At 32.8% G+C, this 25,685-nt stretch overlaps 1 long non-coding RNA gene and 1 pseudogene across 1 annotated transcript; one reads left to right on the forward strand and one right to left on the reverse strand.

The window, feature by feature from the left end:
- Nucleotides 1-1,077: 1,077 nt before the first annotated feature.
- On the reverse strand, nucleotides 1,078-14,297 carry LOC114722912 (noroxomaritidine synthase-like; annotated as a pseudogene).
- On the forward strand, nucleotides 7,452-11,664 carry LOC114722890 (uncharacterized). Its single transcript, XR_003738191.1, has 3 exons — nucleotides 7,452-7,527; nucleotides 7,630-7,790; nucleotides 11,296-11,664. It is a non-coding gene; the product is annotated as an uncharacterized LOC114722890 (long non-coding RNA).
- Nucleotides 14,298-25,685: the final 11,388 nt, after the last annotated feature.

Consider the following 25,685-nt stretch of genomic DNA (forward strand, 5'->3'; position numbering starts at 1 on the left):
ACTGTAAGATCTAGCTAGCAAGGCTGCCTTGTCGTCGTCATCGTCCTTTATTTGTCTGATGAATGTTATAATTGACTCTTTTGGTCTGATCTTTTGTGGGGCGTGCTTGTGTCATCTGTTTTGTCGCGGTACAGTACGGTTTAGAATCTGATATCAATCGTCCTCTTCATGAAAACAAACCTCCTTTGATTTCTCACCACTATTATTATTATTACTATTATTATTGGGGTGGACAAGTGTAACTGACCAGTAACGGGGCAAAACTCTTATTATAACATTGCTGTTTCAATTTTCAAAATTGAAACTTCACCTTTTTTGGGCCGCTATACCTAAAAAGGAGTATTGAATTCCATGCGACTTGATCCAGCACTTTAAAAGAACCCCCTTTGCTATCATATCGTTTCTCACTTTCTCTTATTTACCCAAAAGAGATCAGAATTAAAAAAAAAAAATTATAGTAGTTACACAATATATAAGAGGTTCCTCCCACGTACCTGAAGGATCGAATGGATCATATGTAGCAGACATGTTTCAATTTTCAAAATTGAAACTTCACCTTTTTGGGCGCGCTATACCTAAAAAGGAGTATTGAATTCCATGCGACTTGATCCAGCACTTTAAAAGAACCCCCTTTGCTATCATATCGTTTCTCACTTTCTCTTATTTACCCAAAAGAAATCAGAATTAAAAAAAAAATTATAGTAGTTACACAATATATAAGAGGTTCCTCCCACGTACCTGAAGGATCGAATGGATCATATGTAGCAGACAAGGAAGGAAATGTAACATTCTAAGTTTATCTCTGGGCTATGTTCCACAACTTAATTATACTTTATCATTACTTAATTAACTTATTCATTCATCATCCGATACATGCTTAGCAACATAGAATAGTTCCACACATACTGGCACACGTACATCAAAACTAATCTGACTATTTTTATTCTTCCCTGATATATTAATCGATTAATCAGGTCCTTTAATGATCCGAACTTTGAGACCGTACTTCATTAGGAGCACTATTGAAAATGAAGGGGCAATAGGATGATCTTCACCACCTGAACTTGATAATTCCTCAAATAGAACCCGCCACTATCTTCATTTGAATGAAATAAAGTCCTTACCCAAACAAGTCCTTGGTCCTGCGTTGAAGCTGATGAACTTGTATGACGGTATATGAACTATGTTTCCTTTTTCTGAGATCCACCTCTCTGGTTTGAATTCCGAGCAATCTTTTCCCCATGCTTCTTCACATCTTCCCGTTGCATACAAAGATAACATTATCTTTGTGCCAGGACCAACCTCATGTCCGCTAGGAAGCATGTCGTGTTTGATTGCTTGCTTGCGCTCAAAAGGTATGGGAGGGTACAGTCTCAGAGCTTCACATAGAGCTCCATGGAGATATACTTGATGTTGTTCTTCTTTTCTTCTCTGATCTCTTCCAGAATCTTGGCTTCTGCAGAAGGGGTGTTACCAACAAGCCAAAAGAACCAAGTGAGAGCAGAAGTTATGGTATCTCTGCCTGCAACAAAAAGGTTAAAAGCAGTGTCTCTCAGAAACTTGTCGCCCACATGACCTTTTCATCCCAAAACAACGGAGCAAATAACGTCAAAGTTGAAGCGATTGAACACGTCTTGCAGGTCCACTTCAATCCCTTTTCTTTCACGTGATCAAGAAGAGGAAAGAGACTTGTTTCCACCTTCTTTCGAACATTCTTCTCCAGAAGCATCTCAAAACTCTTGGTTTTAAACAAACGAATGGAGGAGCGTCCTGTGGTATTTCCATGCATCTGAATCCGCAGTGAAAATCCCATCCCCAAAAGCTTCAAAAATCTCACGAAACTCGGACCCCTTGATGTAGTTGGGACGAAAATGCAACTCTGTAACGGAAGTTCTGGGTCGATCACCACATAGTCATTGAAAGTTGAAGCGATTGAACACGTCTTGCAGGTCCACTTCAATCCCTTTTCTTTCCACGTGATCAAGAAGAGGAAAGAGACTTGTTTCCACCTTCTTTCGAACATTCTTCTCCAGAAGCATCTCAAAACTCTTGGTTTTAAACAACGAATGGAGGAGCGTCCTGTGGTATTTCCATGCATCTGAATCCGCAGTGAAAATCCCATCCCCAAAAGCTTCAAAAATCTCACGAAACTCGGACCCCTTGATGTAGTTGGCGAAATTCTTGCTCATCATGTAATGGATGTTCATGGGGTCGCAGGTCACCACATAGTTCATTCCAGTAAACCAAGGTCCGAGGAAATTACCAGTACCTCCATTTCTTCGCAGAACTTGAGTTGCGTAGTCATGAATCTGCCACAAATTTACGAGAACTGGCGGCAACATTCCTAATAGAGGCCAATCTGGTAAGAGGGGGTCTCTGCCACATCGGCTTCGATGAAGATGATAAAGGAGAAAGATAAATGCTGCAAAACCAGCCATTACTTGCACACAACCCAGCATTTTTGGTTTGGCCACAAACGGATCGAGAGCTTTTTGCTTCTGTAGATATATGATGTGGCGATAGAAATTATATATAGACAATAATTGGAACTAGAAGATTCACGTTGTGCTCCCAAGTCAATGCAAGTTGCAGATATTTTGTTACTTGTATTTATTAAGGTGCACCAATGAACAGGTTTAATTTTAGTTAAATCTGACAATACGCGATGCATTTGATTTGGCAATGAGAAAGAGCTGTACATGTGCAATGCATGTCTTCCATGGACGGATAAGATTTTTAGCGTCAAACATAACTGTAATCTCCGCCTTTTTTGAGTAAGGCATTGGACACCCTAAGATGTTCTTTTAAGGTGCATTTAGCATTTAAATTATTTTAGGATGTAATTATGACTCAAATATGCTCCTCCGATCCTTAATATAAAACCTATTTCACTAATTTGATCATATTAAGAAAATTATGTAAGTTAATTAATTATAAGAAATATGATATGTTTTTCCTAAAACATTATAATCATTTTTTTTAATATTCTTCTTTCCTCGCTTACTTGATTATGGTTGAAAGAATATCTAAAAGAATAATTTTAAAAAAATTGATAAATATGAGAAATAGCTCTTATATTTAGTACTAAAATTAACTTAACAATTAGGTTCTATATTAAAGAGTAAAAGAGTATTAAAAATAGATCAATTTTACCCTTCTAAGCTAACAGCTCAAACGTCGGTTTTCTTTTTCCAAGCAAAAAGCTTCCATCCTCTCTCTTCTCCCTCCTACACGGCCTCCATAGTCCTCACTCACCATAATCAGTTTTTTTGGCCTAGGCATGGGTATCCTACTGTTAGAATCAATTCTATTTAGAATATTGTTGGACACCTGGACATTTTATTTGAGAAACTAGCATATTCTGCGAAACCCAACCTCTATTAGTCTATGACCAGATTAATCCAAGTAAAACAGCTCTAATCTGGGAATTAACTCAAGGATTTAGGGAGTGAAAAAAGGAGTAATACCTTCCTGGTTAACTTACTCAAATATTAACCAGTGTTGGCATTAAACTCAGATGGCTGTCAAGACGGTTTTGTATTTACTTACAGAAGCGGAATGGGGAACTTTATTCTCTATTTTTTTCAAATAAAGTGACCGTAAACAATTTCTCTTTCAATTCCCATCAAAGATAAAAACTCACTATATTTAAAATACACACACACACACATCAATGTGTTTTAAAGGGGAACACAACAAAAGCTTGCTTTAGCTTGCAAAGATGGAAGAATCTGCAAGAAAGCTGCTGAGTGAAGAAGATGACGCGGGTCGTTGCGGCTCTAGATATTCACTCGAGCCTCCACCTTCGGCATCAATGTCACGAGCCAAGCTTTTGTTGGTCATATTGGCTCCTAGGAGCTTGTTGCCTTCGCGCTCCTCTTTTCACTGTTCTTATCAGATGACGACGACCTTGAGGGATCTAGTGGCTATGGAGATAGGAGGGAGGGCCGCCAAAGGGAGGCGTGAGAGTAAAATTGATCTATTTTTAACATATAAAGGGTAGAATTACACCTAAAAATATTTTACAGCTTTGTATGCATTTAAAAAAAAACATTTCAGAGTGCTCAATAAATCTTAACTCAAAATAAAATAAGACAGTAAACTGTTTGTATTTTTTTAAAAAAAAAAAAGAAGGAGAACGAATGAAAATATTATGTTAAACTTTGTATTTTTGCTTTACTTAGTTAATTTTTACAATCATCGGTATATATGTGTGTGTATATATTTTCAGTCAAATACAATATAATCATCTATCTGTGTAACCTATAGTCTAGACGAAGCAGAATGGTTTATTAGAAGTTGATGTTTAATTTACTACTATATAGAAGATTATGTCCTCGAAAAATCTGCAACGTGGCATTTCTCTGATCTCACCCATCCAATCAGCCTGTCCTTTCCTTTGTATTATCTGCATTTAGTGTGAACGAAACAGAGGTGATGAGAACCTAACTTTGTTTAGTTTAATTAAAACTGAAGTAAAATCCAACTGCTTTTGCCCATAGACTTTCAAGAATATGGGCTCCTCAATGTCATCTGGACAACCAATTAAAATATCAGTATCAATATTAACTCAAGAGTTAACCAGCGGGGTTAAGGGTGTGTTTGGGTGTCTCCCCAAACCACGGTTTGGGAAAAAAATAACCCAAACACCCATGTTTTGACCTCAAAACTATGGTTTTGGAAAAAACATATTGAATTTGCTTTTGAAAAAAATTGGAGAGTGTCATGCTTTTGGAAAAAATATTATAGAATTTCATGTTTAAAATCTTTAAAGAAAATTAATATTTTTTTATTAGAAAAAATAATTATTTTTCTATAAACATGTTTAATCTTATAATTTAAAAATATATATATACATATTAATTATTTATTAATTATATTATCTTATATATTATTAATTATGTTGGTAAAAATTATTTTATTAAAATTTTATTCCTTCAAATCAAAATATATTATAAAATCTATTCCTTATATAATTGTCATATTAACTTATGCCCTTTTTAGTAATTTGCACATGTAAAAAGTGCTTCTGGTAACAATTATCCAAATACTCTCACTTCTCAGAATCACTTTTTTACAAAATCTATTCTCTCTAGAATCTATTATCCAGAATCACTTTTTCAAACCACGGTTTGGTTTCATCCAAACACACCCTAAGTCCAGCGAAAAAAGCCAATCCCTCGTGTTGATGTCTCGAACTGGATTAGAGTTAAATCCCCATGCAATTTATAGGATGTTGTGGTAATTAGGAAGTGAAATCAAAGTAAAAATATAAAAAATTAAAGAAAATACTCCTTATAATCCTATATATAAGCTTCAAATTTGGAAAGGGATATGATTCATTTTATAAGTTTTAATTTGGATTTATCTTAACATTTAATATATATTTTTTAATTTTGCCTTTAATTATTTATTCTCTCTCTTTCGTCATAACCTCTCTTATCACATTTTTTCACATATTCTCTTTTATTCGTTTTCTCATTTATTATAGGGGCATATTTGAAAACAAAAATATATTTCTAACCTATTTATTAATTTTAACTAATTGTTCATTATTGGTGAATTAGTTATATGAAGCTTATAATAAGAATGGAAGGGAGTAACTGAATTTAATGTACCCACATCCGAACCAAATAATCCTCCAGATGGTAATTTGTTTAGTAAATCCAGTTAATGTTGCAACAAACGTAATTTATCAATGGCAAATTATCCTAATGACAACGTTAACTATTACTCCTCTTGTACTATATATTTATAGAGTAGAGAGAGAAGATATTTTTTAATCATATTTATAGCGTATTAAGATAAATTTTTTATATAAATGCACAATTTTACCATTCATTTGTTATTGTACTATGCTGACTTTGTTTTATATGAGATATAATGTATATTAAATATGAATAAAGTTGAACAATTGTTAAATTTTAAATGAGAGTTAATAAAATTTAAGATTTTTATTGATTTTTACGAAACATACAAAAAATGACTTATATATAAATAAGACTAGAAGTGTATATTTGAATGAAGTTTTAAGCTCTAGTTTCTAAAACCAGTTTCAGTGTTCATACCGATGATGAGCATCATGGTGCTAATCACTATAGTGAAATCTGAAACAATTCTCAGAAACTTGTCATTCGCTTGTTCTTTTCCTTCTTCCTTCCTCATCATACATGTCAACAAGTCATCATCGTTTTCTTTATCTTTTTCGTTCTCTTTGCTGATCTTTTCTCTCTTTGATGCTCTACTTCCGTAGAGGAATCGGTCAAGAACCTCACATGCTAGGGCCATTTCCTTCTCTGATCCAATTTTAAGCCATCTCTGAAGCTTCCAAAGGCTTTTAGGTACTGTGCGCCTGTAGAATATAAACTCCTCCGCTTCAGTAAAAGCAAGTCCTCTCACACATAACTCTGGGGAAATCAATGGCAAGGCTTTCTGGGTCATATCCTAAGATATTGGAGCAAACAACGCAAAATTGAATCGATTGAACACGTCTTGCAGGTCCACTTCAATCCCTTTCCTTTCTACATGATCAAGAAGAAGAAAGAGACTCTCCACCTTCTTTCGAACATTCTTCTCCATAAGCATCTGAAAACTTGATTACTGAAAATACTATAGAACATGCAAGGAGACCAATAAATCAGTTAAGGCAGAGAGTTTTGGGTCTGAGGAGAAAAGCGGTGATGCTGAAAATTCCTTGCTAGAGAAGTCAGCACTTGCTAAAGTAGGAGCAGCAGATCTTGTTGTGAAAAGAAGTGATGATAACGTGTGTTCCTTCTCTGATGAGAATGCTCGAGTATCAAGTTTGGTTGAACCTAAACAAAAGGAATATGATAGTAAGTTACCAAATCGTTCATCATATGGTAGTCCTATCCCTGAATCTACTAATGCTATAGAACATACCAAAGATTCTGAGATTCCAGAATGCGCTGAAGATCAGATATTACATTCGTGATTGCAATTTTAGTTTGACCCTTGCAAAAATTTTAAGGTAAGTTATACTCATACCTGTTTTTCTTTAATGAACTGATATGCAGCCCCTAGTGGCGTCCGGTCCCCCAGTGCTAAAGACCTCCTGGTTGAATTGCCGTGGTTTGTTGGAAGCGCTGGGCTCCAACAGATAAAATCAGGTTGGAAGTCATCTTATAACTTAATTTTGAGATTTTGTTGAACTCTCTGGTAACCTTAAAAAAATTTTGTGACATGATAGCGCATAAGCGCGCACTTGATTTCCTCCTACATTACTTTTTTTTTTTTTTTTTTTTTTTTATCTCCTTCCCTATTTTGGGGTTCTAACTGCTTTGGTGTGGTTGTTTATATTTGGGGACTGCTTTAGGCTTTTAGAGAGAGCTTTGACTGATTTAATTAAACTCTAATTATTCCTAATTTGTTGTTAAAGCCATGTTACGTGGAATCTCTTATTTTGACTTTCCTGTATGTTGTGTTGTGGATGTAGCTGTTTGCTGTTGGATCAATAAATCTCACGGCGGCAGAAGCAGCTCGATAGTGTGAACGTTAACTGTGCATTATGTAATAGTCTTACATGAATAATTCATTTATTCTCTTTGTTTCGATTCTTTATTTACTCCTTTCTTTTGACTTCTGAGCTTGTCTTTGTGAAGCTTTCTGTAGTTCCCTTGTATAAATTAAAGAATGTGGACCTGATTCTCAATGCATACCTCTAATCTCTAATGATTTGTAAAATGAAGAATGTAACTTGTGAGATAAGCCTGTCAAGATGTTAATGTCTACAATGAGAACAACTACGTCGTAAGTTTTTTCAGAATGTGTTGGTAAGATTGGATTCTTTTATGGCCGTTTGGCATGATGGAAGAGTTTTTAGTAGAATTGGAAGTAGAACTGGAAGTAGAATTAGGGTTAAAAATTTGTTTAGTATGAACATGAAAGTGGGATATAAACTTTAATTAAAATATGTACTAATAATACTCAAATGCCCTTGGGGGGGGGGGGAATTCTCCCCTTCCCGGTACCATCTATCGAACCAAGAACAATCACCCCAGGCAACAGAATTCCCAAAATCATCAACTAGTCAACTAGTTAATAGAAATCATAAAAAATGCCAAAGAACAGTCGACCATTTGCAGCCCAAAAGGGCTTGCCGTTCTTCCTCTGAATGTCTGCTTCAAATTTTTCTAGGTTCTGAAATTACAGCATCGGCGAGTTTTGCATTGTCGTCTTTGAGTAGGCATCATCACCGACTGTGGTTGACAGATCAGTGGAAGGATTTGAGGGAACAGTGCGGTGAAACATGAGAAGGACGATGAAGACAACCTCATTGGTGGAGAAGAAGCTGATATGGAGGAGGAGGTGGAGCAGCGTCAGTGCCATCATCAGATCTGAGACGGAGGAGCGTCACCGTTGTCGGCCATCATGGTGGAGGAGTGTCGCCACCCGCAACTAGTGGAGGACCGTGGTTGCTGGTGAAGGGTCGGTGAGAATGAAAGGAGAAGAAAGGAGGGGCAGAAAAGTATAACGGTTCTTTCCATAGGGTAAGGCATGGAACCCGGTTCCATCGATTTTGATGGAACTGAGTTCCATGGGGAACCCGGTTCCCACGTACCAAACATCTCAAAACATTGATTCCACTTCCACTTCCATTTCTCCAGCCTCAGTTCCAACTCACCAAGCGGGGCATTAATGAAATCTCAAATGTTTTTTCTATCTTTAATATAGAACCCAATTGTTAAGTTAGTTTAGGTTCTAAATTTAAGACCTATTTTTCATATTTATCAATTTTCTTTAAATTAGCCCATAGATACTCTATCAATTATAATCAAGTAAAAGAGGAAGAGGAGGTATTAAGAAAGATGATTATGGTGTTTTAGGAAAAATGTGTCACATATCTTATAATTAACTAATTTACCTAACTTCCTTAATCTAATTAAATTAGTTAAATAAGTCTTATATTAAGGATCGAAAGAGTACATTGTAACGTTTGAAGATTAGTTGATGTCTAATGCAGTTCTCGTAGCCGAATGAGTTGCATGTATTGCCCCGGAAAACATGTATTGATTTTGGGGATGAATTGTCTCTCTCATTCTTCTTTCCATGCCCTTCACGAAGTCATTGGCTTTCATCTCATGGATTGCACTTCTGTAAAATGAAACTGATGCCTGGAGTTTGGCGTTCCTTTATGATTGCTTCTAAATGCTGAATGAAGATATGCTTATGGGTGTTGATCTCCGTTAGGCACGCCCATTACTTTATTTCCTTGTATATTTTTTTCCCTATTTTTCTTTTTTTGGTTTAACTCACGTCACAAAAGAAGCGGACGTTAGTTGTTGGATCCAATTTCGGTGCTCATTGCAATGATGAACATTCTAAACTCATCAAATCTGGACCCTTTATATCTCATATGGATGGTTTGAATTTGATTTCTTTTTTATTTTTATTTGTTCAAAATAATTATTTTAGTATATATAGAATTTAAAATAAAAATAATCTTTGAACTATCATTTTTAAAAAAAATAGTTTTTTATTTAAAAATAATCTTTAAGAATTTTAAATATGGATAGTTAAATCAAATATAAATAGTCCAGATTTGATGAGTTTAGAGTATTCATAAATAATAAGTACTGAATCTGACTTCTTAGTTATTGAGTTTTCAGTCTCCCTCCATCCGTTTAAAAGCCCAGGGCTAGCCGAGGGTGATTACTTTCTCGGCTTTTTGACCAAAACACTACGCACAGCAAATAATATTACTCAGATGTTACAGAATGAAAATTATTTATATAAATACAGAAATACTACATCCAAACTCGTTCCTTGAGAGATGAAGTTTGGAAAAATAAAAAACTTCCTCATCATTTTTTTAAAATTTTTTTTTCATAAAAAATGGTGCCAGGCTACTCCTGCCACCTATTTAAATAGCCTACCATTTATCTCTCTCTCCATTTTTCTTTAAAAGCCTCCCCCACTCCCTGCACTTTTTTTCCTAATCCGTGGAGATCCACGTGCATAATATCATATTACCATTTTTAATACTTATACACAGTACTCCTCCCGTCTTATTGAGATTTAATTAACAAATTTAAATAGATTAAGAATATTAATTAAATTAATTAATATGATATATTTTTATTTAAAATACTCTAAGCATATTTCTTAATTTTCTCCTTCCTTCTCCTACCTAATTATTGTTGGGGATATATTAATAGGATTAATTTAAAAAAAATTGATAAACATATAAAATAAGTTTTATATATAAACCCAATATCAACTGTCTGATAATAAATTATTATTATTTTATTTAATTTTATTTTTTGCATAAATTGTTTTATTTAATTTTAGTTTTTGCATAAATTGTTTTGTTTAAATTTAGTTTTTGCATAAATTATATTCTTCCGGTCCTTAATATATGAGCTAATTAGAGAATCAATATTAGCAATATATATAAAACCTATTTTACATGTTTATCAATTTTTTTCTCAAATTAATCTTATTAATATTTTCTCAACAATAATTAAATAGGAGAAAATTAAAAAACATGCTCAGAGTATTTTAAATAAAAATATATCTTATTAATTAATTTAATTAATATTTTTAACCTGTTTAAATTAGTTAATTAAATCTCAATAGGACTAGAGGGATACTGTGTATAAGTATTAAAAATAGCAATATGATATTATGCATGTGGATCTCAATTGGGAAGAAAAGTACAGGGAGTGAGGGGAGGCTTTTAAAGAAGAATGGAGAGAGAGAGATAAATGGTAAGCTATTTAAATAGGTGGCAGGAGTAGCCTGGCACCTTTTTCATAAAAATAAAAAAATTTTAAAAACGACGAAGAACTCGTTCTTGCAAAGAACAAGTTCTTCATTTTTCCAAACTTGATCTTTCAAAGAACGAGCTTGGATGTAGTATTTATGTAAATAATTTTCATTCGGTAACATCTGAGTAATATTATTTACTGTGCATAGTATTTTGGTCAAAAAGCCTTACATTTCAGCTTTCCCAGATAAATTAAACTGTTCAGCAGTCTTTCTTGTTACTTTGAAACAGTTCTAGGTTGTGATATAAAATAATGGGAGACCAGTTTAGATCGTACCATTGTCACATTAGGAACCCCCCCAAAAAAAAAAACTTGTAGGTAGAGAGGCAGAGAGTAAGCATAGGTTACAATTCAGTTGAGAGAGCCTGTCAACTCTTTTTTAGGTCTAGAACAAGAGCATAACTAGAAGCAAGTGAACTGGGGTTTGGAGCCTTGCTCACATACAAGTTCCGGGCTTGAAGATTGAGATTTAGCCGCTAGTTTCTGCTTTCTCTGCTCCTCCTTGCAGAAATATGAGCACAAGGTCTCATCCGAGGGATGAAGCTTGTGAAGACCTGAGAGGATTTGGTTGAGCGAACTTTCTGATTCTTTGATGGAACATGCCTCCTTTCAGATTCTGCTGAGGAATAATGAACAAGAGGCCTAAGAAAGCATGTATGATTTATATACATTGAGGGTTGTAGTGGCAAGTTTTTTGGCAGCAGTTGCAGACTATACTAAATTTATACCTGCCACTACTTTTGTTCGTTTTGCATGAAATGTTTTGTTCTCGTTTGCTTTCTCAATTTCCCACCAACTTCTTCGTAACGTGATCCTGAGGACTGTGGATCAACACTTTTGCCTAGAAGCTGATGCTTGAGTGCTCGATCAGGGTTATTTATCATAAGTATGTTTATATAACTCAAAACAAAAATTTTTTTACTTATTTATTTTGTACACTGTAAATCGCCATTGAAATATTCCGATGGCCAATTCTTTGAAAGATCTGACTTCATATCGGTCTCATTCCCAGAAAAATATTCTTTACATGGATCTAATTTATAAATATGAATGAATTTAAAGTAAAATAAGTATTAATAAACATATAAAGTAGAAACGCAAAATAAAAAATTGCCCTGTGTCTTTTTCATCATCAGCACGGTCCACAAATTCGTCCAACGAATCTATTGATTTTTTTCCCCCTTGAAGCTAGGCAGAGACAGGCTCAAGGGACATAGGGTGCTTTTATTTCCAACACCCATCACCTCATAAGTATCTGGATAATGGACCTAGACGACTGGTTCTTATTAATTAATATTTTGACGATATACTTTGTAATTAAATAATTTTCATTTGTTTCGGTTAGATTTTTCTCCGCGCGCGAGTCCCCACCTTTTCTTTGTTTTTTTCTTTTAAGTTTAGACAATTATATATTTTTTATTACATATTATCAAGTTAAATTCCCAAACAACAGGGAAGCGAGCTTATTAATTAGATGTGATCAAGCTGAAGTGGGCCCCACCCGGTGTTGATTGACTTGTAAACAGTTTTTGAAATAAACATATGGTAGTATAAAAGAAGTTTTGTTTTGTTATGATCAAACTAAACACATACAAAATGATGTTAGAGATTATCCCTCTCACAAGTAGCCATCATGTTTGTCGTGCCAAATGATGTCCCACCAGGCTCTTCGTGATAATGAATTGGTTCTGTTGTAGTTGTCATCATCCAGCATGCTGCTATTGTATTATTGATGGCGCTGTGGGGAGGTCTTCAAGTACACCGTAAGATCTAGATAGCTAGGCTGGCTTGTCGTCGTTTATTTGTCTGAATGTCATAATTGACTCTTTTGTTCTGATCTCTTGTGGGGCGTACTTGTGTCATTTGTTTTGTTGCTGCACAGTTTAGAATCCGATATTAATCGTCCTCTTCATGAAAACAAATTCCCTTTAATTTCTCACCACTTATTATTATTATTATTGTAATTGATCCAGCAATGGGGACAAACTCTAATTATTACATTGCTGTTTCAAAACTTGAAAATTGAAACTCTACCTTTTTTGGCCACCATTAGAGGTGGAAACAGGCCAGGCGGCCTGTCAGAGGCTTATGGCCTGGCCTGGCCTGGCCTGTTTCCTAAAAAAGACAGGCTCAGGCCTGTTTGAAGGCCTGTTTAGTTAAACAGGCCAGGCTTAGGCTTTTTAAAAAGCCTGTTAGGCCAGCCTGGGCCTATTAGGAATTTATAATTATAATATATAAAAAAATTAATTAATGCTATTATTGTTAATGTGCTTTTTTAATTTATTTTTTAATTTTAATATATAGTTAATAGCTTAATCTTTTCTTAGATTTTGAAGTTTAAATGACAAGTGAAGATAAAAATATAATTTAAAATAATAATATTAATAAATAATGTGATTTTTAAATCTTAAAAATATAAAAAAAAATAGGAAAGAAAAATTTTATTCCAAGAATGATAAATTAACTAACTTATGTATTATGTTAATTTAAGTATGATATCCTCTTTATTCATTATAAAATTAGTATTTTTTTTCCTCTTTATTTATTTGTCTTAATTTTAATTTTTTGTGTACTTAAACGTAGTCTTATTCCAAATTTTAACATATAATTACAATTAGTTTTTAATAACATTCTTATAAATTATAATTAAGATTTAAAATAGTACTTATGATACTAAAATTTAAATAAAAGACAAGACTAAAAATTTAATTATTATGTACGTTTTTTTAATCTTAACTTTTTAAAAAAATAATAATTATAATTTAAATTTTTTAAAAATACAGGCCTTTTAACAGGTTTCAGGCCAGGCCAGGCCTTTACACAGGCCAGACTCAGGCTGAAAAATAAGCCTGTAACAGGCCACAGGCCAGGCTCTGGCCAATAAACTCCAAAACAGGCCTGGCCTGTTAAGAACAAAGCCTGGCCTGTTTCCACCTTAGCCACCGTACTCAAAACTCAAAAGGAGTACTGAATTCTATGCCGCTTTATCCAGCGCTTTAAAAGAACCCCCTTTGTTATCATATCCTTTCTCTTATTTACCCCAAAAAAAAAATTATAGTAGTCACACAATAATCAAAGGTTTTTAAACAACGAATGGAGGAGCGTCCTGTGGTATTTCCATGCATCTGAATCCGCAGTGAAAATCCCATCGCCAAAAGCTTCAAAAATCTCACGAAACTCGGGCCCTTTAATGTAGTTGGCGAAATTCTTGCTCATCATGTGATGCACGTTCATTGGGTCGCACGTCACCAAATAGTTCATTCCAGTAAACCAAGGTCCGAGGAAATTACCAGTACCTCCGTTTCTTCGCAGAACTTGAGTTGCGTAGTCATGAATCTGCCACAGATTTATGAGAACTGGCGGCAACATTCCTAATAGAGGCCAATCCGGTAAGAGGGGGTCTCTGCAACATCGGCTTCGATGAAGATGATAAAAGAGAGTGATAAATGCTGCAAAACCAGCAATTACTTGCACACAACCCAGCATTTTTGGTTTGGCCACAAACGGATCCGGAGCTTTTTGCTTCGATAGATGTACGATGTGGCTATAAGAACTCTATATAGACAAAATAATTGGAACTAGAAAATTCACGTTGTGCTCCCAATTCAATGCAAGTTGCTGATATTTTGTTACTTGTATTTATTACGGTGGACCAATGATCAGGTTTGTCTTTTAGCTCAATCTGACAATACGCGATGCATTTGATTTGGCAATAAGAAAGAGTTGCGTGCAATACAGCAGCTAGCTTCGGTATTTGTCGTCGTAATGAATTTTATGCTATTTAAATATAATTTCAATGGTCTATATTTAAAATTTAACAATTTTTTAATAAAAATTTATTTTTAAAAACCTACAATTAAAAAATTATATTTATTTTGAATTATCTACCTATTAAAAAATATCTTTTGACAAAAATAAAAAGCTTAAATCTTGGCATCTATTAAATTTGAATCATTGAAATTTGATGAGTATTATGATATTTATTGTTGCAATCAGCTCACCGAAACTGATTATGTGTAATGCATGTCTAAGCGATCAGATTTTCAGCGTCAAATACAACTATAAGCTCTGCTTTTTTGGGGAGAAAGATACAATAAGACAGTAAATTATTTGCAGATTTAAATAAAATAAGAAGAAGAACGAATGAAAATATTATGTCAAACTTTGTATTTTTGCTTTACTTGGTTAATTTTTACAATCATCTATATGTATAACCTATAGTCCGGACGAAGCAGAATGGTTTATTGGAAGTTAATGTTTAATTTACTACCATATAGCAGATATGGGCTCCGATCCTCAAGGTCATTTCGACAACCACCAATTACAGTATCAGTGTCAACATTAACTAGAGTTACCCACCGGGTTAAGTGCAGTGAAAAAAGCTAATTCTTTTTATCAACATTAATAAAAAGATAACTACCAACGCATGTTGGCACGACTAGTAAAGGAGTCGTTTTCCCTTAACCATCGCCTCTGGAGTTCGATTCCTGGAGGGATGGGAATGGAGCAAGCGTGCCTGAGAGAGTCACTCCCATCATGGGTTGACAGTACCCGAGGGATTAGTCATCGTGCTCACTTTAATGGATACCCTGGTGCATACAAAAAAAAAAAATAGAAAGATAACTATGTTTGTAAAAAAAATAACTAGAGTTATATCCCCATGCAATTTATAGGATGTTGTGATAATTAGAAAGTGAAATCAAAGTGAAAATATGAAAATAAAAGAAAATGCTCCCTCTGATCCTATTTAAAAGTTTTAAATTTGGAAAGAGGTAGGGTACATTTTATAAGCTTCAATTTAGATTTGTCTTATCTAGACATTTAATTCATTTTTTTCAATTTTGCTTTTAATTATTTGTTCCCTCTCCTTTGTCATAATTTTTTTTATCACACTTCCCTACATATTCTCTTTCATTCTTTTTTTTTTCATTTATTATAAGAGCATATTTGGAAACAAAAATATATTTCTAATCTATTTATTATATAGAAATTAGTTATTTGAAACTTATATCAAGAATATAAAGGAGTAATTTAATTTAGTGTCCTCACATCCGAACCAAATAATCCTCTCCAGATGGTGGTTTGTCCAGTAAATCCAGTTAACGTTGCAGCATAAATAATTTATCTGTGGCATCCTAATAACAATATTTAGGTTTAAATGAAATCGTAAGCTCCGGCCATGGAACCAGTTAGTGTTCATTACAATGATGAGCATCATAATGCTCATAATTATGATGAAATCTAAACTATTCAAAATCAATTTTAATAGTCTAGATTTAAAATTTTCAACTAGTGCTTTTTAAATAAAAAATTTATTTTTTAAAACACTTACACTTGAGGGATTGTATTCATTTTGGATAATGTACTTATTAAAAAGAAAATATTTTTTAAAAAACAAAAATATTATCTCAGCCATCCGTTCTAAATTTGAATGATTGAAATTACTGAAACTGGTTCCGCGGGGCATCTCTCTTCGATGACTATGGGCTTCCATCGCCATTCATGTACCATTCGGATCAAATTTTATATTAAAATATGAATTCATTTATATTTTTAGAAATTGCAAAATTCAATCCGACTCACCGCAACCACAACTGCACAAAGGCATAACATCTTTTGGTTTGGACACAGACGGAGAGCTTTGCTTTCTATATATATACGTGTGTGTGTGATATATGATGTGCTTTACAAATTATATATATATACTGTTTCGGTTCTCAATATAAGACCTAATTGTTGAGTTAATTTTAGTCCTAAATATAAGACCTATTTCTCATATTTATCAATTTTTTCTAAATTACCTTTATAGATATTCCCTCAACCATAATCAAGTAGAAGAGAAAGAGGGAATATTAAGAAAGATGATTATGATATTTTAAGAAAAACGTGTCATATTTCTTATAATTAACTAATTTACCTAACTTTCTTAATCTAATCAAATTAGTTAAATGAGTCTTATATTAAGAATAAAAAGAGTATAAAGACTAGCTGTAACGTGCTTGGAAATAAAATATTCAGGCGGTTCCCTGAGTCAATGCTAGTTGCTGATATTTTGCTTTTGTTTATTTATTAAAAAGGTGTTATGAAAGCCCATAATTAATTAAGAACCAACTGTATGTACATGCGGTGGGGTTAGTCATTAACTTTTTCCGATTTCCCAGAACATCCTCCTATCCAAACGGTAAGAGATTAATCTTTCAGGATATTATTATGCACCGTAGTAAAAACTTCTCCCAACAGTATTTTTTCCATACATACCGTCTCAAAAATCAAACCTAAAACATAATGTTTAAGATGTCTAAAGCTTTTTCACTTGTACTAACAGTTATTGGTGGGTCAGTCATTATTTAATATAGTGCATGTTACACTATTTTTTTTTTTTCAAAGTTCAAAGAAACATTGTACTAGTAGTAAATTTAGTTTAACATGTGTCTTGCAAATGAAGTCACTTCAATAATCTGAAAATGTTGGGAATGAAATGCTTTTTTTTTTTTTTTGACCAGCGGGAATGAAATGCTTGTTTACATATTAACGTCTGTGAAAGTATAGAAGTGACTTTTTATCAGAACTGCGTTTTACAAATGTTAGTTTGAATGCCTATTTAACTTTTTAAGTACATGCAGATGTCTTCTTTACTCCCTTCGTTTATTATTATAAGAGATGAATAATCGAATTACGTTGATCAAAAAAGCAGTTAAAATTAGTTAAGAACAATCAATGTGTAAAAAGTATAATTTTTCTCCCAAAAATGTCCTCATTAATAAGGAGAGAACATGAAAGAGAACAATTAAATTATTAAAAGAAAGAGAAGTGGGAGGGAGAGTGTATGTGAATTGGAGACAAAATAAATATGGATAAAATAGAAAATCAACACAAAAAAGTAGAGACAATTTTTAAGTGTCTCTTATATATAGAAACATGCTATAAGCATCAAATGTCTCTTATAATAAGAAACGGAGGGAGTATCTATCAGTGGGATCTGGGAAACATAACCCACGTGGTTGAAGATATCATTTGTCAGTGAGGTCCTCAATGGTGATGGGCTTCTCCTTGGAAGACGCACTAAAGTGAACAAGACGTGCGCTGGAGGCGAATCGATTTGGATTTTTGAATTCATACTATGTGATGACGGTTAATGTATTGTACTTTTTAGAATCAATTCTAACCTCCCTAAAAGATCTATTAATTGAATGTATATTATTTAATAAAATTTTTTAACATGTACAATTATTATAAAGACTATTTTAAAAAAATAAATAAATATAAAAGACAAAGTGAATTGATTTTTATATTTGTGACCAAATTAAAAATAAAACTAGTTTTTATATTAAAGACCAGAGTTAGTCAATTTTTGCTATGTATATGTGTCTTTTTATTAGTCAATTTTTGCTATGTATAGGTGTCTTTTATTAAAAGCAATTCTATTTGAGTTATTGTTAGGTACTAAATGTGAATGCCTCTATCAATGGATGTTCAAATTTTAGTTCGTCACGTTATGAGAAACTAGTCATTTTCGTTAGATCCAACCTTTGTTGGTGATCGGATATAGTAATTTAAACACCCGTAATTGAGATTTTTTTCAATACAATAAATTTTTAGGTGAGTTGGGTCTTAAAAATTCACTAGGATCGGGACATGTCTCCAGGCACTCATAATTGAAATTTAACAATGTGGAACAAAATCAGGCCCATCCACATGATATTGGGTCCTTTTAGATTAATAGTAAAAAAAAGTAACTTATTTTTAATCTGACTTTTAGAGCAGTGAGTTTGGATAAAAGTTAGATTGAGTGGCGTCTTTGCGCTAGGATTGACTTTTATAAAAATTAGTTTGTGAAGTGAAAAAGTTGTTTAGATTATGATTAAATAAGTTTAGTTTATAGAATGACCAAAATGGAAATAACTTTTACTAAATAAATATAACTTTTATTAAACTATGTTACGTTTAATTAATATAATATATTTAAATTAGAAATCATATTAATGTGAAAATTTTTTAACCAAATAATAATACATAATTAGTTGGATAATGTACTTTGTATAATTTATGTAAATATAGAATGAAAATAATATTAAAAATTAAAAATATTATAACAGTTGTTAAAAATTGTTTTAGAATATTAAAACAAATAACTAAAAACTAATTGGAAAGTACAAAGAATATACAAAGAGAAACATAAAAAGAACATAGATATAAGGATAAAAATGTCTTTTAATTCTAAAAAATTACTTTTACATAAATCATAAGTAAGCTTTAAATACTTTTGCAATCGGTTTAAAAAAGTAGTTTTTGACTCATAAGTCAAATTGATAAAAAATTATAACAAACAGCTCCTAAATTTATAAACTGACTTATCACACTTATAAGTTATTTTTTTCCTCCAAAACTTCATGCCAAGCAGGCGTTGGTATTCATTGGGAGTCCACTTTTTCGTGTTTTAATAAAAAGTACCACTTCTAATAGGTAATATAAGAATTCATTTGATTTTTATTTTGATTTTAAATATAAGATCCTAATTCATTTTATCTCTCACATTTATCTATTTTTTTTCAAGGTAGTCTTTATAATAATAGTAGTTCTGGCCAATACACTTAATTAGTAAGAATATTTTAAAAAAGATAATTCATATTTATTATAAATAATTAAATTAAATAATTTTTTAAATCCAGTTAAATTCCCATGTCAAGGACCAGAGGTGATATTACTATTAGGACGATGTGGATGTACAGCAGGACAGCTGATGATAATGGATGGGCCTAATTAGTAATTACTAATTATTACTCGTATTATTATCACCATCATCAGCATCATCTTGGTAAAGTAATAAATAATTATTGATGGTAAATTAATTTGACATTTTCCTTTAGCTCCGAAGAGAAGATATTTCTCTTATAAATATTTTTCATCACACACAGATATATATATAAATTAAAACAAAATTGAATGAGATTCACTATTATGCTTATCATGAAGAAAAACTCAGTGAATTGATAAAAATTAGTTAATTTAATTATTTATAATACATATGTATTATTTTTTCCATCCCAAAATAAAAATCTTAAATTTTAAAATAAGTTGAAGATTTGTTAACAACAACAACAGATAAGAATAGTTAATGTGTAATAAAATTCATTTGTTGATTAAAAAATGAAGTTATTTTAATTTTATTTATTTCAATAAATTATAATTAAGGTTATAACATATTTAACCTTACCAAGAATATTTCATTTATGAGTCACGGATATTATACGCAAAGTCTAGTTCTTATCATTATATTACTCCCATTTCCCAATCACTGCTTCTGTATAGATTTTTGTAGGTCTAAATAATTAGTGGACTAACTATACTACATATAATTTTCCTGCCTCACATTCAATACTTCTATCAATACAGATTATATCAAAGAGTAATTTTTTTATGGGTATTAGTTAATTCAGCATCTTGATGTAACATTGTAAAATATTTTGGGATTCATCCTATATTCTAAAGTATTTTGTAATTCATCTATAAATAACTAATTTAACAAAATTTTTAAATATACTTAAATTAATTAACTAGCTCTTATATTAAGGATCAGAGATAATAAAAAAAAATTTATTTTATAAGAATTTATATTTTTATTCCAATACTTATACAATTTTTATTAGACTTTTTAATTTTGCTCTGTTAGCACTATGAGCTCCTATATAGAGCCTGATGATGGTAACAGAATAAAATTACAGGTACAGGAAATAGTGATACTAATGTAGCAAAATTAAAGAATTTAATAAAGAGGAAAAAAGGTATAGGTATTAAATTAAAAAAAGGGAGAATCCCAATTAAAAAAAATTATAGCTATCAAATTGATAGAAAATATAATAAGTACTTGCAGACTGATTTTTTAAAAAATAAAAAAGTATATTTTATTTATTTTTAATTTATATCTTGGATCCTTTAAATAATGAAAGGCCAGTTCTTATCCAATCAAGTTTTTGGTCAACATGTATTCATACGAACCATCCCTCTTCTCAAAATTCAAAAATCCATCCCTCAGACTTAAATTCCAAGCTATCTTTGCGCCATATCTCTTCATAACTTCCCTTACAAGGATAGTCTTGATATTTTTCTGTGATCTCTTCAACAATCTTGGCTTCTACAGAATGGAATCAATCTGTTGTGATACGTTAAAAGATAAATATCCCCATTTTTTAACCTTATCCTGCCCGTAAGAATGCTTCATGAGGACTTTTCCTCCAACTTCTGGGCCTTTTGCTCACAAATTTTGCATCAGCCCAATCAATAACATCATATAATTACCTTCCAGATCAGTTGCGGACAAAGAGATGTGCGGGAGGTAAACCGATTAGGTGTCATTGACGTGAAAAAGTTGTCAATTCCTATATTGTAAAAACACCATTTTTCCAAATTAAACTAACTTAAATCAAATAAATTGATAAATTTTACGTGTTGCCTTTCTGTATATAAAAACATTTTTTTTAGCCAATAAAATTTTTAAACTGAAACTTTCCAACCACTTGATTAATAAACACACAGCTCTTATCACTTACATATATAGGAATTTCGTAATTAACTTGCCACCACTTGAATTGAAGAATTCTCCGTTTTCATGAATCTCAAGACAAAAATTTAATTCCAATATAAAAAAATGACTCTCTGATATAATCTGCATCCGATTTAAGTAATGAACATATGAAACAGGAAAATTATATGTAGTACAGTTAGTCCATTAATTGGGTAAACCAACACAGTGATGACTTCGTTGGCCACGCAATGTTTACTTATCTTACATTTATACCTAAAATAATACTCCCTCCGTTCTTTATTATAAGAGACAAATAACCGAAGTACGTTGATCAAAAAAATAGTTAAAATGAGTTAAGAACAATTAATGTGTAAAAAGTATAATTTTTTTTCCAAAAATGCTCTCATTAATAAGGAGAGAGAGCATGAGAGAGAACAATTAAATTATTAAAAGAAAGAGAAATGGGCGGGAGAGAGAGTGTGAGTTGGAAATAATAAATATGGGTAAAATAGTAAATCAACACAAAAAAGTAGAGACAACTTGTAAGTGTCTCTTATATATAGGAACATGCCATAAACATCAAATGTCTCTTATAATAAGGAACGGAGGGAGTAACACTTTAACCAAAAGTACGTAGAACATATATAGCTCTCCAATTTTTTTTTTTTTAAAAAAAAGAGTTAGACGTTAATGGGAAATGGGAACCAATTAAAGATGTGTGCGTGTGTGTGTGACATTGACATGATGATTCGGTAGAATATCACGACTAGGGATGGTATGATAAATTAACTTCCAAATTATTAAAAGCAATTTGCTCCCAATTAATTAAGGAGAGAAATTTACAAAACGAATTCAGTACTGTTCCGGTATGATTGATTGGTTGCACAGTCTAAAAGGGAAAGGGAGTTCTTAAGATTGATGTGGCTACTCTTGGAGAATAGAGAGAGTATGGACCAATGACTGGCTCCATTACATTGGACTCCAACTAAAAGGAATATGCAGTGAGAAATCTGCAACATTTTCGTAAGTTGTTTGATGTTGCAGATCCTAAGAGGGTGGTTTGATTGATATTAAAAATCCATTCCCTACTTGTCACTTCATATTACAGATAATAACATGTACTCTGTATTTTCCGTTCTTGGGATTCTTGGGAAGAACGCGTACAGGTGAGACACTGAGACCCACCAGAGTCTTAATTTCTCAACCTCCAGCACAAATTAAAATAGGCTGCTCTGCTTGTATTTATTAAATACACACAATTCAATGCCAGTTTGAGGCAATTTAATGCCAGTCTGATACAGTTATATGCTATCCTCAATTTCATGAGAGGGATTTGTCAGCAGTGGATTATAAGTAGTAGGGATTTTGTTGGGTTATTACCGGATTAGGCTTACGTCTAACGTGCTAAATGATAGTAGTATACTCAGACTAGCTAGACCCATTATGCTTCATTAATTTTATTCATCCATACGCAATACATATGCATGATAGTTTCAATAGTTCAAACGCATCACAAATCACTTAATTTCCATCTTCTTCCATCATATGACCATCTCTCTTAGTGACCCGAACTTTGAGACCATACTTCATTAGAAGCATTATTGAAAGTGTGGGATAAACAGGATGATCTCCCACCACTTGGAAATGATAATTCTTTAAGATATCAGTAGCCATAATCTTCATTTGAATGAAGGACAGGTCCTTACCCAGACAACTCCTTGGCCCTGAGTTGAAGCTGATAAATTTATATGACGGTATAGGAACAATGCTTCCTCTCTCTGAGATCCACCTCTCTGGTTTGAATTCCAAGCAATCTTTTCCCCATACATCTTCACATCTTCCCATTGCATATAAAGATAATATTATCACAGAACCAGGACCAACCTCGTGTCCACTAGGAAGTATGTCGTGTTTGATTGCTTGCTTGCGCTCAAAAGGTACGGGAGGGTACAGTCTCATAGCTTCGCTTAAAGCAGCGTGGAGATATACTTGATACTGTGCTTCCTTTTCTTCTTTGATCTCTTCAAGGATCTTCGCTTCTACTGAAGGGTGTTTAGCAAGAAGCCAAAAGAACCAGCTCAGAGCTGCGGATATAGTGTCTCTTCCTGCAAGAAAAAGATTAAAAGTGGCGTCTCTCAGAAACTTGTCATTCGCATGTTCTTTTCCTTCTTCCTTCCTCATCATACATGTCAACAAGTCATCATCGTTTTCTTTATCTTTTTCGTTCTCTTTGCTGATCTTTTCTCTCTTTGATGCTATACTTCCGTAGAGGAATCGGTCAAGAACTTCACATGCTAGGGCCAGTTTCTTCTCTGATCCAATTTTAAGCCATCTCTGAAGCTTCCAAATGCTTTTAGGTACTGTGTGCCTATAGAATATAAACTCCTCCGCTTCGGTAAAAGCCCTCTCACATGCAACTTTGGGGAAATCAATGGCAAGGCTCTCTGGCTCATATCCTAAGATATTGGAGCAAACAACGTCAAAGTTGAAGCGATTGAACACGTCTTGCAGGTCCACTTCAATCCCTTCCCTTAAAACATGATCAAGAAGAGGAAGGAGACTTGTTTCCACCTTCTTTCGAACATTCTTCTCCATAAGCATCTGAAAACTCCTGGTTTTAAACAACGACTGGGAGAGTGTCCTGTGGTATTTCCATGTATCTGAATCTGCAGTGACAACGCCAACCCCAAAAGCTTCAAAATCCTCACGAAACTCGGGGCCTCTAATGTAGTTGTTGAAATTCTTGCTCAAAATGTGATGTACGTTCATGGGGTCGCAGGTCGCCAAATAGTTCATACCAGTAAACCAAGGTCCGAGGAAACTACCGGTACCACCATTTCTTTGCAGAATTTGTGTTGCGTAGTCATGAATCTGCCGCAAATTTATGAGAAGATGTGGCAACATCCCCAATAGAGGCCAATCTGGTACGAGAGGGTCTCTGCAACACCGGCTTCTATGAAAATGATAAAGGAGAAAGATAAGTGCTGCAAAACCAGCAATTACTTGCACACACCCCAGCATTTTTTGGTTTGGACACAGACAGGGAGAGCTTTTCTTTCTGTATATATGATATATGGTGTGCTTTACAAATTATATATATATAGACTATAATATAATTGAAAATAAAGGATTCAGGCGGTGCTCCCAAGTCAATGCAAGCTGCTGATATTTTGCTTCTTTTTGTTTATTAAAAAGATGTTATGAAAGCCCATAATCAATTAAGAGACAACTGTATGTACATGCAAGTTGCTGATATTTTGCTTCTTCTTTTTTTTTCCCCTTCTGCACCGGTATCTTAGGTCAGCCCCTATCCATGGAGAGTTTAACGGGCCCAAACTAATCCGGATTCGAGTTCTGTTGGCCCTATATGGGGGAGACCCTAACCCCTTGCGCTACTGTGTTCCCACGTCTCAAACTCGAGACTCGTGGTTAAACTAGAACAACTCTGACCAATTGATCTAGGTGTTCAGGGTTAAAAATTTTGAATTTTGAATTCAAGTGTGATGACGGTCAACGTATTTTTTTTTTTAGAGTCAATTTTAACGTCCCTTAAAAAATGTATTAAATAAATGTGTATAAGTATCATTTTTCAGTATTTTTTAAGATATTGAATATACATGCGAAAATATTTTAAGATACTAAATAAATTACAAGACATTTTAGAGTATAGGATGAATCATCAAATATTTTAAAATGTGAGAGACTTGGGAAAAAATATTTAAAATACTTTAAGACATTGGTTTAATTTTAACCCTTATAAAAATTGCTCTTTTGTATAATCTGCACTGATAGAAGTATTGAATGTGAGGCAGGAAAATTATATGTAGTATAGTTAGTACCCGGATTATATTATATATATATATAAGCAAGTGGTTGGGAATTGGGAACTGATTAAAGAGGCATGCGGATGATATAATTAATAATAGCTAGACTGTGAAGTTTGTACATTTTAGACTAAACTCCACCCAAAAGCTATAATATCTGTGACTTCTAGAAGAAATATTCTTGGTAAGGTTAAATATATTCTAACCTTAATTATAGTTTATTGAAATAAATAAAATTAAAAATAACGTAATTTTTTAATCAACAAATGAATTTTATTACACATTAACTATTCTTCTCTCTTATAGTTGTTGTTAATAAATCTTTAACCTATTTTTAAAATTTAATATTTTATTTTGGAATAGAAATGAATTCACTGGGTTTTTGAGTTTAAATACCTAAATTTTTCTTCATGATAAGCATAATAGTGAATCTTATTCAATTTTTTAAATTTATAGATATCTGTGTGCGATAAAAAATGATTTTAAGATAAATATCTTCTCTTAGGGACCTAAATGGAAATGTCAAATTAATTTACCATCAATAATTATTTA

The sequence above is a fragment of the Neltuma alba genome, unplaced genomic scaffold (genome assembly GCF_004799145.2).
Source record: "Neltuma alba isolate B1F8T4 unplaced genomic scaffold, ASM479914v2 tig00012116_pilon, whole genome shotgun sequence".
In the NCBI taxonomy this organism is placed as follows: Eukaryota; Viridiplantae; Streptophyta; class Magnoliopsida; order Fabales; family Fabaceae; genus Neltuma; species Neltuma alba.